We start from the raw sequence: 12,565 nt of genomic DNA, 5'->3' as shown, positions 1-12,565 counted from the left end.
AGGCAGAGCTGGAATTTGGCTAGAATACAGGCCTATAATGCGAAGCATGAGCAAAATTATATGGCCACAAGTGGCTGGGACCTCAGTTTTACATCTCCCCTGAAACACAGCTAGCTCGTTACGATTTGCGCTGATCATCACAAATCTTCAGATTCATGAATTCTGTGAATTCCAAGCTGTCAACAAACAAGAAGGAGAGACAGGGGCCACAAAAATGGGTAGAGACACCTGATCCAAATAGTTTGAGAAGACGGCCCTCGAGTCGGCATCCTCCCCAGACCTTGCTGCAACGGGCAAGTGCAGATTATAGAGCGGCATCCCAGTGTGGAAACAGCTTATCCTTGACAAAACGACAAGGCGGAAAGACTGTGACGGATCAGAGCTCTGCAAATGGAGAATCTGATGGGAGGGCTCGAAGTGGGGAAATGTACTGGTATATTGGAATCAAACGAAGCCAAACCAAAGCACGAAGGCGCTTCCTTAACCTCACAGAGAAACACTGTCTGATGCTCCAAGCAACCTGGATGCCATGCCTGAAACTCAGCCCATTATCACAACCACCTCCTGTAAGACGCTGCCCCCGGGACCTCACAGATCTGTGTGATCTCCTGCCACAAGGGATCCTGAACAAAAGGCAATGAAAAGCAGTGCTCCCAGGGAAACAGGGGTTCCAAGATTGAGATGGCTGAGAGCACAGAACTGGACAGGTGGGAAGCCCCCAACCAACCACTGACAACATCCTGGGTTCTAGAGTATGTGCCTTACACGGGCGTGTTCTTTGACTTTCTAAGTTTCTAACCAAAACAAAGAATCTCTCAGGATAGTATAGGCTCTAGAACTTCAAACTTTTTGAACTTTGTGGATTTTCAAACTGAGAACCATTTAGAACTTCCTGGGTTCTACAATGGAGACCGCCTTAAACCTCGGTGAGTTCTGGATTTTAGAACCTTTAAGAACTTTCTTTTGGACTGTCAGCGCTTTGGGGCAGGGACAACAGGCCGAATTCTCAGCTTGTCTAAATCAGCAGAGTGCGATGGGTGCAGGCCAGTTTACATTGGCTGATGCTCTGGCCCCATGACTTGGAGCGCTTTGTGCACGGCTGGCATTTATCAAAACACAGTTATATATCAATAACTTCATGTGCTCAAGGAGCTTGTTCCTTTTAGAACCTCCCAGGCTCTTGGATTTCGAACCTTTTAAAATCCAACCGTGCCCATGAAAGCTGTTTAAAGTTTAAACACGACTAGAGCAGCCGCCCAGCCTGCCCGTACAGGCCTTAGTGATGGTTGACAAAGCACCAGCAACAACCAGCCAGAGCGCAGCATTTCTTGGCTCACGGACGCGCTGCTTCTTTCATCCCTGCCCTGAATGCCCCAGTGCTCTGCAGCCTGCTGGTGAGCTCAGGACAGCCGTGCCTGGCTGAGCTGATGGGCTGCGGGTGGGAAAGACGGGTGCCCCAGAGCTTAATTCATTGGATGTTCTGTCCCTGCCACCCGCTGAGAGACCATCCAGCACTGCCGGCCCACCCAGCAAACACAAACCAAGGGCTTTAATCAGTAACCTACGCCCTCACCTGCCCGCCACCTCCCAGCTCAGCCATTAAAGCGTCTCATAGAAAGGCTGTCTGCCTGCATTTCTTGTGCAAGCAACTTCCAAGCCGTGCCAGGCCACATGGCCCAGCAGGGGTCGGTGTGATTTCGACCACAGGACTGAAGGGCACTGGCTGGGAGAGGCCGGGAAGTCTCCCCACCTCAGCAGGAGCAGAACTCTTCGCTTGGCAGCCGAGTGGATAGCCAGACTCCGGTTCACGGACCTCGGGGGGGGGGGGCGGGGGGGCACGGACATGTACGTAGGGTCCTGCCGTCCCTGAGCGCTCCCCGAGTGGGCGGGCAGCACTTGAAGGGTTAATGGGAGGGAAAGGGACAATTGGCTTTGGGGACAAAGCCCTGCTGGGATGCAGGAAGGATGTGGGCCCTTTGCTGACATCCTTGGACACAGGCTCCGCAGCAGAGGAAATGACCCGAGGGAAGAGGCCAAAGCACATTTGCCCCAGCAGGGCTCAGTCAGGGTCCCAGGCGGGCTGGCTCGGCTGGCCCCCATTGGCTACACTGTAGAGGGCTTCCATGTGTGCCATGTCTCGCTCGTCCGTTGCCCTGACTCTGAGCAGGGTGCCGAGAGACCCAGCTTGGGGCAGGAGTAAAGAAGGGCTCCCCTCGTCCCCCGGCTTCTGTGCCTTCCTCTTTGCGAGCTCAAAATCTGGCCCTCAGAAAGGTCCTCCAGCCATCGCTGTTCTCCTCGGTAACCTGGCCCCGCTGGGATATTCCTGGGGAGAAGCCGCTCCCGCTAGAAGCCTCCTCCCGTCCTACTCTATTGTATTTCCTAGTCGGGCCTAACTAGATCCTTACCCCCTGCCCATCACCGTGGCATTAGGTCAGCGCTCGCTAGCGTCAATGGTGCCTGTTTGCCCTGGGTACCCCTAATACGGCCTGCCCATCGCCTGCCCCTGCAGGCACTTTCCAGCATCCTGGAGCAAGTCCCACATCGCGGAGGTGCCAGATCCGCGCGTAACCCAGGCAGCTGGAGACGATCGATGGAGCACAAAGACAGAGGCCGGGGGGGGGCCCCCTCAGCCGCTGAGATAATAAACCCAGCACACAGTCAGGTGCTGGACTCCGGGCTTCCAGGTTCGCTCCCGAGACTCACGATCAGTCTCCTGGCCCTGCAGGGAAGAGTTTGTTCCCTAGGTGACCACGTCGCTGGAGGCCCTGGCTTCGTTAGGGTCTGCCCTGCAGTTGCTGCAGCCAGAAACAGGTGCTCCCCGGGAATCCCTTCCTGTGGCTACTCCCTTCCCGATGGCCGACGGGGGTCCCGTTCCCACCTATCACCTGCCTCTGCAGACACCCCAGGAGCAAGGCACCGCACGGGCCCCGGCTCTCCTGCCCTGAGGGCGTCTCCTCTGCCCGGTTCCCATCTCACTTGGCTGGGCCGGAGCGGCAGGAGCAGGTGGGAAAAGCGGGATGGGGGAGAGAAATGAAGGGAAGAAAGGTAGGAATGGAGGAAGGAAGAAGGCGAGGAAGGGGAGGGTGGAACAAAGAACCGACGAAGCGAGAGAAGAGCCATGGCGGAAGAGAAAGCACGTTAGTCTGAAACTAGGGATATTGCCCCAGAGCCCTGCCGGCCGGAGGAGCATGGGGTCACACACCTGCCCTCGCCCCCGCGTTACAAACCGTGCCCCGCGTCCAGACTAGTGTGTGGGGGGAGCAAACCAGCCGCTTACCTGGCCCCAGAGGTGGGGAGACACTCCGTCTCTGCTGGCTTGACGGAAAAACTGGGGATTCCTGTTTCGCTCTAATCCTTTATCTACCTGCCTCGCTGGCGGCTGGCAGCACACGCCCCCTGCTTGACATCACGCCGGGGAGAGGAAAAACAGCTTCACCGGCCCAGCAGGATCAACAAAAGGCCCCGTGGCAGGTGCAGGGCCCCGCTGCGGCTGCCTGCTTTGCTATTAACTTTGTAACTCAGTAGCTTTGTTGATAACTCCCCCCGTGCACACGCACACGCCCGGCCCCTTCTCCTTAGCCGAGCCTCTAGGATTCGGCATAGCCGGGAACTAGGAGATGCCAACTATCCCCACGCACCCCATGGTCCCGCTGTTTGCATCAGGCTTTGTCCCAACCTCAGGGGAACAGGGGAATGCTGGACCAGGAGGGAGACAGGGCCGTGGGTTCACTCAGCCCGTGAGGCCGTGAAAGAGCCTGTGATCACCACAGCCCTGGAGAGGGAGGCTGACCTAGTGGCTAAGGCACCGGGCTAGCAGCCAGGAGAGCGGGGTTCGCCCTGTGTGACCTTGGGCCAGTCTCCCCCTCTCCCCCGTCACAGGCTTAATTCTTCAGGACTTTCTTAGCAGGCTGTGTGTGCCCCCCAGGGAACAGACCTCTCTGCGGCAGGCCCTGCCCCCTGGGGGTGCCAACCTGCCTCTCGACCCTTTGCGGGCATTTCGGGGGCCACAAGCTGCCCTGAGCAGCCAGGGCAGGGGGGGTTGGGTGGGAGGAAGGGGAGCAGTCCCCCCCGGAAGGCCCATTGCTCCGAGCCGCTGCCATGTTTGCTCTCCCTCCCCCCCACGCGAAGTCTCCCCTTTTGGGGCCATTCACCCTGGCCAAGAAACGGGCCCCGTTCTGGATCCCACCCAGGGCAGGCTCTGCCCGGTCACTAAGGAACATAAATCCAGGCTGTTGTCCCTCACCAAACACAGGCATTGGGGCTCCGACGTCCCGAAGGACGAGCCGGGCCTGCAAACCACCTCTGGGGCGCATCAGGCTTCCGCATTGCACAGAATCGACCCTGCTCCAAGCCCCGTCGCCCTCGCTGGCAGGAATGTTCCCTGGCACCAGCCAGGTGCCGACGGGCCCCTCCCTGGCCCAGACGAGACTCCTGCACCTCCTCGCCCTGCCCCGAATCAATGGGCCCATTGTGCTGGGGCAGGGTGCCCATGCCCTATGGCAGCCGGCGTGGTTAGTGCCTCCCCCTCCCTGCCCGGCTGGGTGCGTCTGAGAGCACTCCTCCCCCGCCCCCGGCGTTATGAACCCCTCCTGACTGATTGGCGGGTGTAAGGGGAGCTGGGGAGAGGCACAGCCTGTCGGTGGGGATGCGTTGAGGTGGGTCCCCCATCCTAGGCCTTTCCCTGGCTTTATGGACTGACCCTCAGAGCAGCCCTGGATGTGGAAGCAGCTTTAACGCCAACCCCCTCCAGCTCTGCAGCTTCCCTGTGGGGGTCTGTGTCCTCGAGTCCCCCAGGCAGGCGAATGTCTTTCCATGCCACCCCTCCCCAACGCAGCGCCCCGACCCCAGGGGCCTGTGCCACCTGCCAGGACTTGAGATGCCAGGCACCCACCCAGGCCTGGAGCGGCACCTGCTTACAAGGGGCAGTTCCAGGGATTCCAAGGTGGTCGGCAAATCTGGAGTCTCCTGGGTCCAGGGGCGCTTGCGGGGTGACGAGGAAGGACAAAGAAGGCCAGGCCTAGCGTGGACAGATGCTCTGCAATATTCCCTCACGTGGCTGGCTGATGCCCCTCAACGCCAGCCCGCAGCCCCCTGGCTATTCCAGCCCTGGGCTTCCCCCCATAACAACTCTGCCTGCCCCTCGATCTCAACCCACTGCCCTCCTGCCGCTCCAACTCTGGGAGCCCCACGCAATGGAGGCTCTGTTGTGTCCAGTACCCCCTGTGCGCCATTCTCTTGGTCTGATCTGTCTTTCCCCTGTCCGGGACTCTCCATGCCCCTTTGAACTTGCGGGCGGGTGCCAGGCGGGGCCGGCAGCCTGTTACTCAGTACTCTCATTATGGATTTCATAACTCACAGAGGGCCCTGTCACTGCCTGGCCCCTGGCCAAGAGCAACATATGTCTGACCTGCACCGTTCAGGGCTCACCGGGGAGACGGGCAGAACGAGAGCAGCCGTGTCCGGGCCTAGCACACTCCAGGGTGTTTATTACCCTGCCTGGGTACGGAGAGAGGGCTGGGAGGTGCCAGCCAGCCCAGACGTTAGTCAGGCACAGTTGGAAGACGAATTTGAACAGTCACAGAATAGAGCTGCCCCTAAGTGCAGGCTCCAACTTGTTATCAGTGGGGGAAATCTCAGGGCAGGGGCAAGGGTTGCCCTGCGTGTCGGGCCTCTGTACTGCCTCCAGGGGTGCCCCTCTCCATACACAGCCCCCTTCCGGGGTCCGGGCTGATCCCTTTGCACAGCAAAGGGGCTGGGAGTCCCCTGCGTGACCTGACAGCGCGGTGTTGGGCTTTGTCCTGCTGAGCTTATCTGCCCATCTGTGGCACAGGTACTTGTGCTTGGGTGTATGCACAGTGTGTGCTTGTGTACCGCGTAGGTGCATGGCGCAGCTTTGCACACGGTGGTTGTGCATAGTGCAGCTATGTGCACAGTGACTGTGCATAGCACATGTTTGCGTGCAGGGTCAGGAATCAGGGGCCTACTGCAGAGGCCGACTCAGGCGATCTAACCAGGGTAGCTGGTCTATAAGCTGCCTGACTGGTTGGGAGAGTCAGTGAACTGTTCTTAAGCCAGTAGCAGACACAGGTCACTGCTTGCTTCACCTGCTGGAATAATTTATTCACGGCTGTGATCGGGGCGGCTCTATGTTTTTGGCTGTCCCAAGCACGGCAGGCAGGTGGCTTTCGGCGGCACGGGAGGGCCGCTGGTAACGTGGATTCGGCAGCATGCTTGTGGGAGGTCCACTGGTAGGGTTACCATACGTCCTCTTTTTCCCGGACATGTCCGGCTTTTCGGCAGTCAAACCCCCGTCCGGGGGGAATTGCCAAAAAGCAGAACATGTCCGGGAAAATGGCGGCTCTGTTTAAGAGCCGGGCTGCCTGAAGGCTACCGGCTTCGGGCAGCCCCGTGCCTGGAGACCCTGCGCCGCCGGAGCCCGGGAGGGGAAGTGCCCGGCTGGGGGCGCAGGGTCTGGAGGCACGGGGCTGCCCGAAGCCGGTAGCTCTCGGGCAGCCCGGCTCTGTGTAACTGACACTGTGTCAGTTACACACAGCCCCGGGGGCTGGAGGCTCCAGTCCCCACGGCTCTATTTAAGAGCCGGGCTGCCCGAGCGCTACCGGCTTCGGGCAGCCCCGTGCCTACAGACCCTGCGCTGCCAGCGCCCGGGAGGGGAAGTGCCCGGCTGGGGGCGCAGGGTCCAGAGGCACGGGGCTGCCCGAAGCCGGTAGCGCTTGGGCAGCCCGGCTCTTAAACAGAGCGGGGGCGGCTGGAGCCTCCAGCCCCCGGGGCTCTGTGTAACTGACCCAGTGTCAGTTACACAGAGCCAAAGAGGAGAAAAGCCTCCAGCCGCAGGGGCTCTGTGTAACTGACACAGTGTCAGTTACACAGAGCCCCAGCCGCTGGAGGCTCTGTTTAAGAACTGGGCTGCCCGAGAGCTACCGGCTTCGGGCAGCCCCCGTGCCTCCGGACCCTGCGCCCCCAGCCGGGCACTTCCCCTCCCGGGCTCCGGCGGCGCAGGGTCTGGAGGCACGGGGGCTGCCCAAAGCCGGTAGCGCTGGGGCAGTCCGGCTCTTAAACAGAGCCTAAGAGGAGCAGAGCCTCCAGCTGCGGGGGCTCTGCTCCTCTTCGGCTCTGTGTAACTTATACAGTGTATAAGAGTAACTTATACAGTGTTACGCAGAGCCGCCGGAGCCCTGGAGGGGAAGTGCCCGGCTGGGGGCACAGGGTCCGGAGGCAAGGGGGCTGCCCAAAGCCCGAGCGCTACCGGCTTCACGGTTTGCTGGGCAGCCTCCAGACCCTGCGCCCCCGGCTGGGCGCTTCCCCTCCCGGGCACCAGCTGCGCTGGGGAAGCGCCGGCTGGGGGCGCAGGGTCTGGGGGCTGCCCGGGAAACCATGATGCTGGTAGCACTGGGGCAGCCCTTTCCCCCTGGCTGGGAGTGGGAGGGAGGAGGGGGCGGAGTTAGGGTGGGGGAAGGGGCGGAGTTGGGGCGGGGCTAGGGGTGGGGAAATGGGCGGGGCCATGGCCCGTGGAGGGTCCTCTTTTTTTATTTATGAGATATGGTAACCCTATCCACTGGTCCCACGGCTTCGGCATAGCTGCCGCCGAATTACCGCCGAAGCCGCGGGCATTCTGTTCTGTGACTGTTCAAATTCGTCTTCCAGCTGTGCCTGACTAACGTCTGGGCTGGCTGGCACCTCCCGCAGGCATTCTGCCGAAGGCTCCCTGACTGCCGCCCCCACAGCAACCGTCAGGCCGCCCCCCGCGGCTTGCCGCCCCAGGCACATGCTTGGTGTGCTGGTGCCTGGAGCCGCCCCCTGGCTGTGACAGTGCCTGCAGCCCTGCTTCTGCCTTCGATCCAGCCTTGCCTTACTCTAGCTAACCCAGTCCTAACCATTGGCTGTGACTGCTGACTTCTGCTCTAACCATTGGGCATGACTGCCCACGTCCTCAGTGGTGGGTGTGCGTAGTCCATGTCTGAGTTCAGGGTTGGCTGCGTATTGCAGGTTTGTACATAAGACGATTAAGAGCAGTCAGACCAATGGTCCATCTAGCCCAGTATCCTGTCTCTGACAGCAGACAACGCCCAGTGCCCCAGAGGGAATGAACAGAACAGGGAATCATCAAGTGATCCATCCCCTGTCGCCCATTCCCAGCTTCTGGCAAACAGAGGCCAGGGACACCTGATGGACCTATCCTGCATGAACTTATCTAGTTCTTTTCTGAGCCCTGCTATAGTCTTGTGCAGGATGACTGTGCAGAGTGCAGGTCTGAGTATGTGTGGTGTACACTGGCGCACGGTGAGCGTGCATTGTGGACACACATCATATTGGCTTGCATGCCGACGGCCTGTTTGGGCCCACACATGCTCCTGCCCAGGTGCCTTTGCTGCTGCAGTGGCGCCCCCTCCAGGTAGCTGGTGCTCTTAACAGAGAGATGTTTTGTGCGTGTGCCCAGCCAGCAGCAGCAGTAGAGTCGTAAATCCTGACAAAGTGCTGGGACAGCATTTTCCACCAGACTCTTGTGCAACGTGCAGGGATTAATGTTCAAAATTCAAAACACAATCAGTGCCCTCCCCCGCGCCGTCCTCTCTCAACCCCGGCCGTGGAAGAAACAACTGTGACGGATGGGGAGACGTCAGAGCTAAAAAAGACCCCCACCCACTCACCCATGGCTCTGCAGCACACATTCCTCACTTCTCCCTCTGCAGCTGGAGGAGAGGGCTTGGGTGGGGACAGGGGAGGCTGTTGAAGCAGCCGTCGTCCTTCATTGGGCGAGGGAGAGGCGGCCCCATCCCCTGCGTCTCTGTTGCCCAACACCCGGCCCCAGGTCTGCGGGCTAAGCCCGTCGGGGTGTTCAGTGCTGATCCTGGCTTTGCCCCCCTCAATCTTGCCTCAGGCAAGTCACTTTTCTACTCTGTGCCTCGGTTTCCCCTGCACTGGGGATCAGGACAGCAAAATGGGGACAGGGACTCAGGCTTTGTCTGTTAATTCTGTGCAATGCCTGGACAATCCATGACAATGCAGAAGTCCGTGCCTCAGTTTCCCCTCCCGCCCTGTGTCTGCCTGGTCTGTTCAGACCGTCTGCAGTTTGGGACAGGGACTGTCTCACCCTGGGCATCTGTGCAGTGCCTGGCTATGCAGCTGGATACTCCGTGTGCTGCTGCAACACGAATAATAAACAATCATCCATTAAACCCATTCTGAGGGGCATGGGGAGCTGGTGTCTAGACCCCTGGCAACAAGAGGGCTCAGAGCACTCCGAGCTGGCCAGCTCCCTCGACAAAACGCTCCACAAATCGTGGCACCCAGTGGATACGGAACTGGACTCTAGCAGCCGGATTTCCTGGCAGGAACCTAACGCAGAGTCCTGTCCCCCGCAGCCATGCTGGCTCCAAGCACTGCTCCATCCTGCCTGGTACTGCTGCTTCTGCAGCACCATGAGGCCTGGCACCCTGCTCCTGCAGAGGCCCGAGCCAGGAGAGGAGGGGGGAGTTGCCCATATTGCACTGGGGCAGTTGCTCAGTGCTGCCCTTTCGACTGTGGGGAGTAGGTCAGGATGCCTCGCTGGTCCCTGCGCAGATGGGTCCACGCTGACACCCCTTTCTGAGTCCGGAACATCCCTTCCAACGAAGCCCCTGTCCAGAGCACCGAGGACAGCATACTAACCCTCCCTGGGCGATCTGCCAGCACACACAGCCTCAAGCGAGCAATCTCTCGTCTCTCTGCGCCAACGCCCTGCTGGGGAGAAGCATAGCCTGGAAAGCAGTGCTTAGGCGAGACCAGTGGCCTAACGACAGCAGATGGCAGTACTTTCCCCCTTCGGCAGGAGAGCAGAGCCTCTAGTCTAGAGGGTAATAATTGACTCTTCTGTGGCAGGATCTCTAAGCACTTTACAAGCATTATTCTGCCTTCTGCTGGGAAAGAGGGGAGGGTCATGCTGTTCATTATTTTATAGATAAGGAAACCGAGGCACGGATATGTTCGCATAGCACCTGGCCCATTACCGGGGCTCCTAGCTGCAACCTCAATTCAAATAATTAATAATAAGGCACCTAGCACAGAGAACTGGCAATAGAACCCAGGTGTCCTACTTCCCAGGCCAGGTGACTTGGCCACAGAGAAGCTGTAGCTAAGTCAGAAATCCTAGAAGTCCTGGACTCACAGTCCCCTGCTCCGATGCGCTAGGAACCGCTGTCTTTCCAGAGCTAGCTAGGAATAGAGCCTGGAGTCTGGAGGCTCAGTGCTGGCCCTTAACCACAAACCACCATCCCTTCTTCCGAGAAACAGTCAGCCCTACATTCAGCCAGTTTGGGACTCTCCCAGCACTGGCCGCTCTGCCCAGCCCAGTGACCGTACCCAGGGCACCTGCCTTACCTCAACGTCTGCCCCCTTCCCCTGGACGCAAGCCCCAGAGATCAGCTAAACCCAGCCCGTGTGGGTGCGTTCCGCCCCCTCCCCCCCCTCTCCACCCTCATCGTTGGTTGGGGCTAAGGCTGCTCCACCAGCCTGAGAAATGGCTTGCTGAGAAGATGCAGGGTGGGAAGGAATTAGTCAATCAGCCTGACCAGCCAGTGCCACCGGCCAGGTGCTGAGTCGGCATCCCAGGCTTGGCCCTCGGACGTCCTGATGCGGGTTATAGCCCGAGGCTGGGACTCTGGAAACCTCGGTTCAATTCCTCGTTCTGCTCCAGATGCCTTGTGAGACCTTGGGCGAGTCATGTCCCCGCTCAGTGCCTCAGTTTCCCCCCCTCCCCCATTGAAAGGGGGATAATGATCTTCTTGCTTAGTTAGCTCTTTGGGGGAAGGGACTGTCCCATGTAGCTGCTGCACCCAGCAGTCTCTAAGCACTAGTGTAATACTCCCAGAACTCAAGCAGACCCTCTGCTCAATAAATCAGCTGCAATCCAGCATCTGCTGCAGCTTCCCCCTCCCCTGAGGGTGTTGGGGCTCCCACCAGGAGGGGAAGGGAACAAGCCCTGTAAACTCCCCATCCCTCATTCATTCTGCCTCTCCCATTCGCCCAGGCTGCCTTTGGCCTGCTCCCCCGCCCCTCTGATGATCCCAAAGAGCTTTGCACATGTTAACCCCCTGCCCCTCTCGCTGGGAGTGGAGTCAGGACATTGATCCCCCTTTCACAGGTGGGGAAACTGAGGCAGAAGGGGCGTGTCCCACATCACAGAGTTGGGAATAGAACCCAGGAGTCCTGGCTCTCAGTCCTGAGCTGGGATTAGAACCCAGGACAGCCCAGCTCCGCACTCACTCCACGGGGTCTCCCGTGTAGCCGCATTGGTGTGCTCCTTTAGCACCCGTGGGAGGAGGCTGGAGCTGTGGAGCAAGAGGTTCTGGGTTCTGCCTCTAACCATTGTCCTGCTGGTCTGCATGGCAGTGGCGGGCAGTGCACTGATGGCCGTGAAGCCATCTGTGGCCCGGGGTTAGTGTCAGACGTGATTCCTGTCTATAAACAGCCTCCTCTTGCTTTTACCCAAGTGTTGCAATCACACAGACTTCCCGCCAGGTGGCACCGGACTCGACAGAGGCCTGCGCCCAGCAGGGGGGCTGGATTAGATCACTAACTGGGCGTTTGAAAGCGGGGTCCCCAGCAGGGAGTGCGATGGGGTGACCGTAGTCCCCCTCTGTCCCCTGTCGCTGCAGCCTTGGCTGGGCAGAGTGGCTGCACCAGGTTCGACGGAGTTTAATCCGATCGCGGTGCAAGCAGCCCCTGCGTGCTGCGCTCCTTCCCAGATACATGCACACAGCCGTCCTGACCTCCAGCTTCCCCTATCTACCCAGCTCTGCCAAGGTACCTCGCCCCGATCTGTTTGTCCTCACGTCCTCAGTGCGACAGTGCGCGGTTGAACAGCTGTCTTGTCCCCCCACCAGCCCACTGGCAGGCCAAGCGATTCCCGTGGGTGCAAAGGGCTTTGGGACCCACGGGGACGGAAGAGACCGAAGCCATCGAAACGTGAGCGATGAGAGATTGTGGCTGTTGGCGTCAGAACAGTAAGATGGTGGTGACTGGCACGCTGGGAGCCTTAGAAATCAATCACTTGAGTGGATCGGTGTGGCCAGGGGCGTAGAGACAGATATTTCTCTGGGTAGCTCTGTCCCTCTCGCTGTGGATTATCACTAGGCCTGTAGGCACCTTTTCACGTTCTTGGAGTTTCGGACCCCGGCGCTGCCCCCAACCAGCAGCCCTCCGAGGACGGCCTCTGCCTCAGCGCTGTTTGAAACGCTCCTGAGCCGTCTCTTAGCAACAGTCCCTCACGGATGGGGCAGAGTAGCCTGGCCAGGCTGTGGGATTGCAGTGCCCAGGGCCAGGAGCTGGGCTGGCCGGCAGGGATGGCAGGGGGCAGCGTCCGGTGCACTCCAGGGAGAACACAGTGCTTGTGGGGGGCTGGGGCTAGAGCCCAGGGCAGGGAGCCAGGACACCTGGGTTCTATCCCCAGCCCCGTTTCCCCATGTGGGGCAGGGAAGGTGACGGTGAGCCGCCACATGGCGGGGTTGTGAGGCTCCTTGGGACCCTGTTTCGCGGGAGAGTCTCTCGGCTCCTGTGGGTTTGTCACAAG

At 59.7% G+C, this 12,565-nt stretch overlaps 1 protein-coding gene across 4 annotated transcripts in view; it reads right to left on the bottom strand.

Annotated features, from left to right (window-relative positions):
• GRB7 (growth factor receptor bound protein 7) overlaps positions 1-12,565 on the bottom strand; it is a 49,210-nt gene that overhangs the window by 29,587 nt on the left and 7,058 nt on the right. Inside the window, exon 1 of one of the 4 annotated variants that reach the window (XM_054014356.1) lies at positions 3,278-3,444. The exons of the other annotated variants lie outside the window; for them this stretch is intronic. The gene's annotated coding sequence lies outside the window, so the exon portion shown is untranslated. Of the gene's footprint in view, positions 1-3,277; positions 3,445-12,565 lie in introns of those variants that run through there. 4 annotated transcript variants of the gene reach the window in all.

Source organism: Malaclemys terrapin, chromosome 25 (assembly GCF_027887155.1).
Source record: "Malaclemys terrapin pileata isolate rMalTer1 chromosome 25, rMalTer1.hap1, whole genome shotgun sequence".
Lineage (NCBI taxonomy): Eukaryota > Metazoa > Chordata > Testudines > Emydidae > Malaclemys > Malaclemys terrapin.
This window is presented reverse-complemented; position numbering and strand designations above follow the sequence as displayed.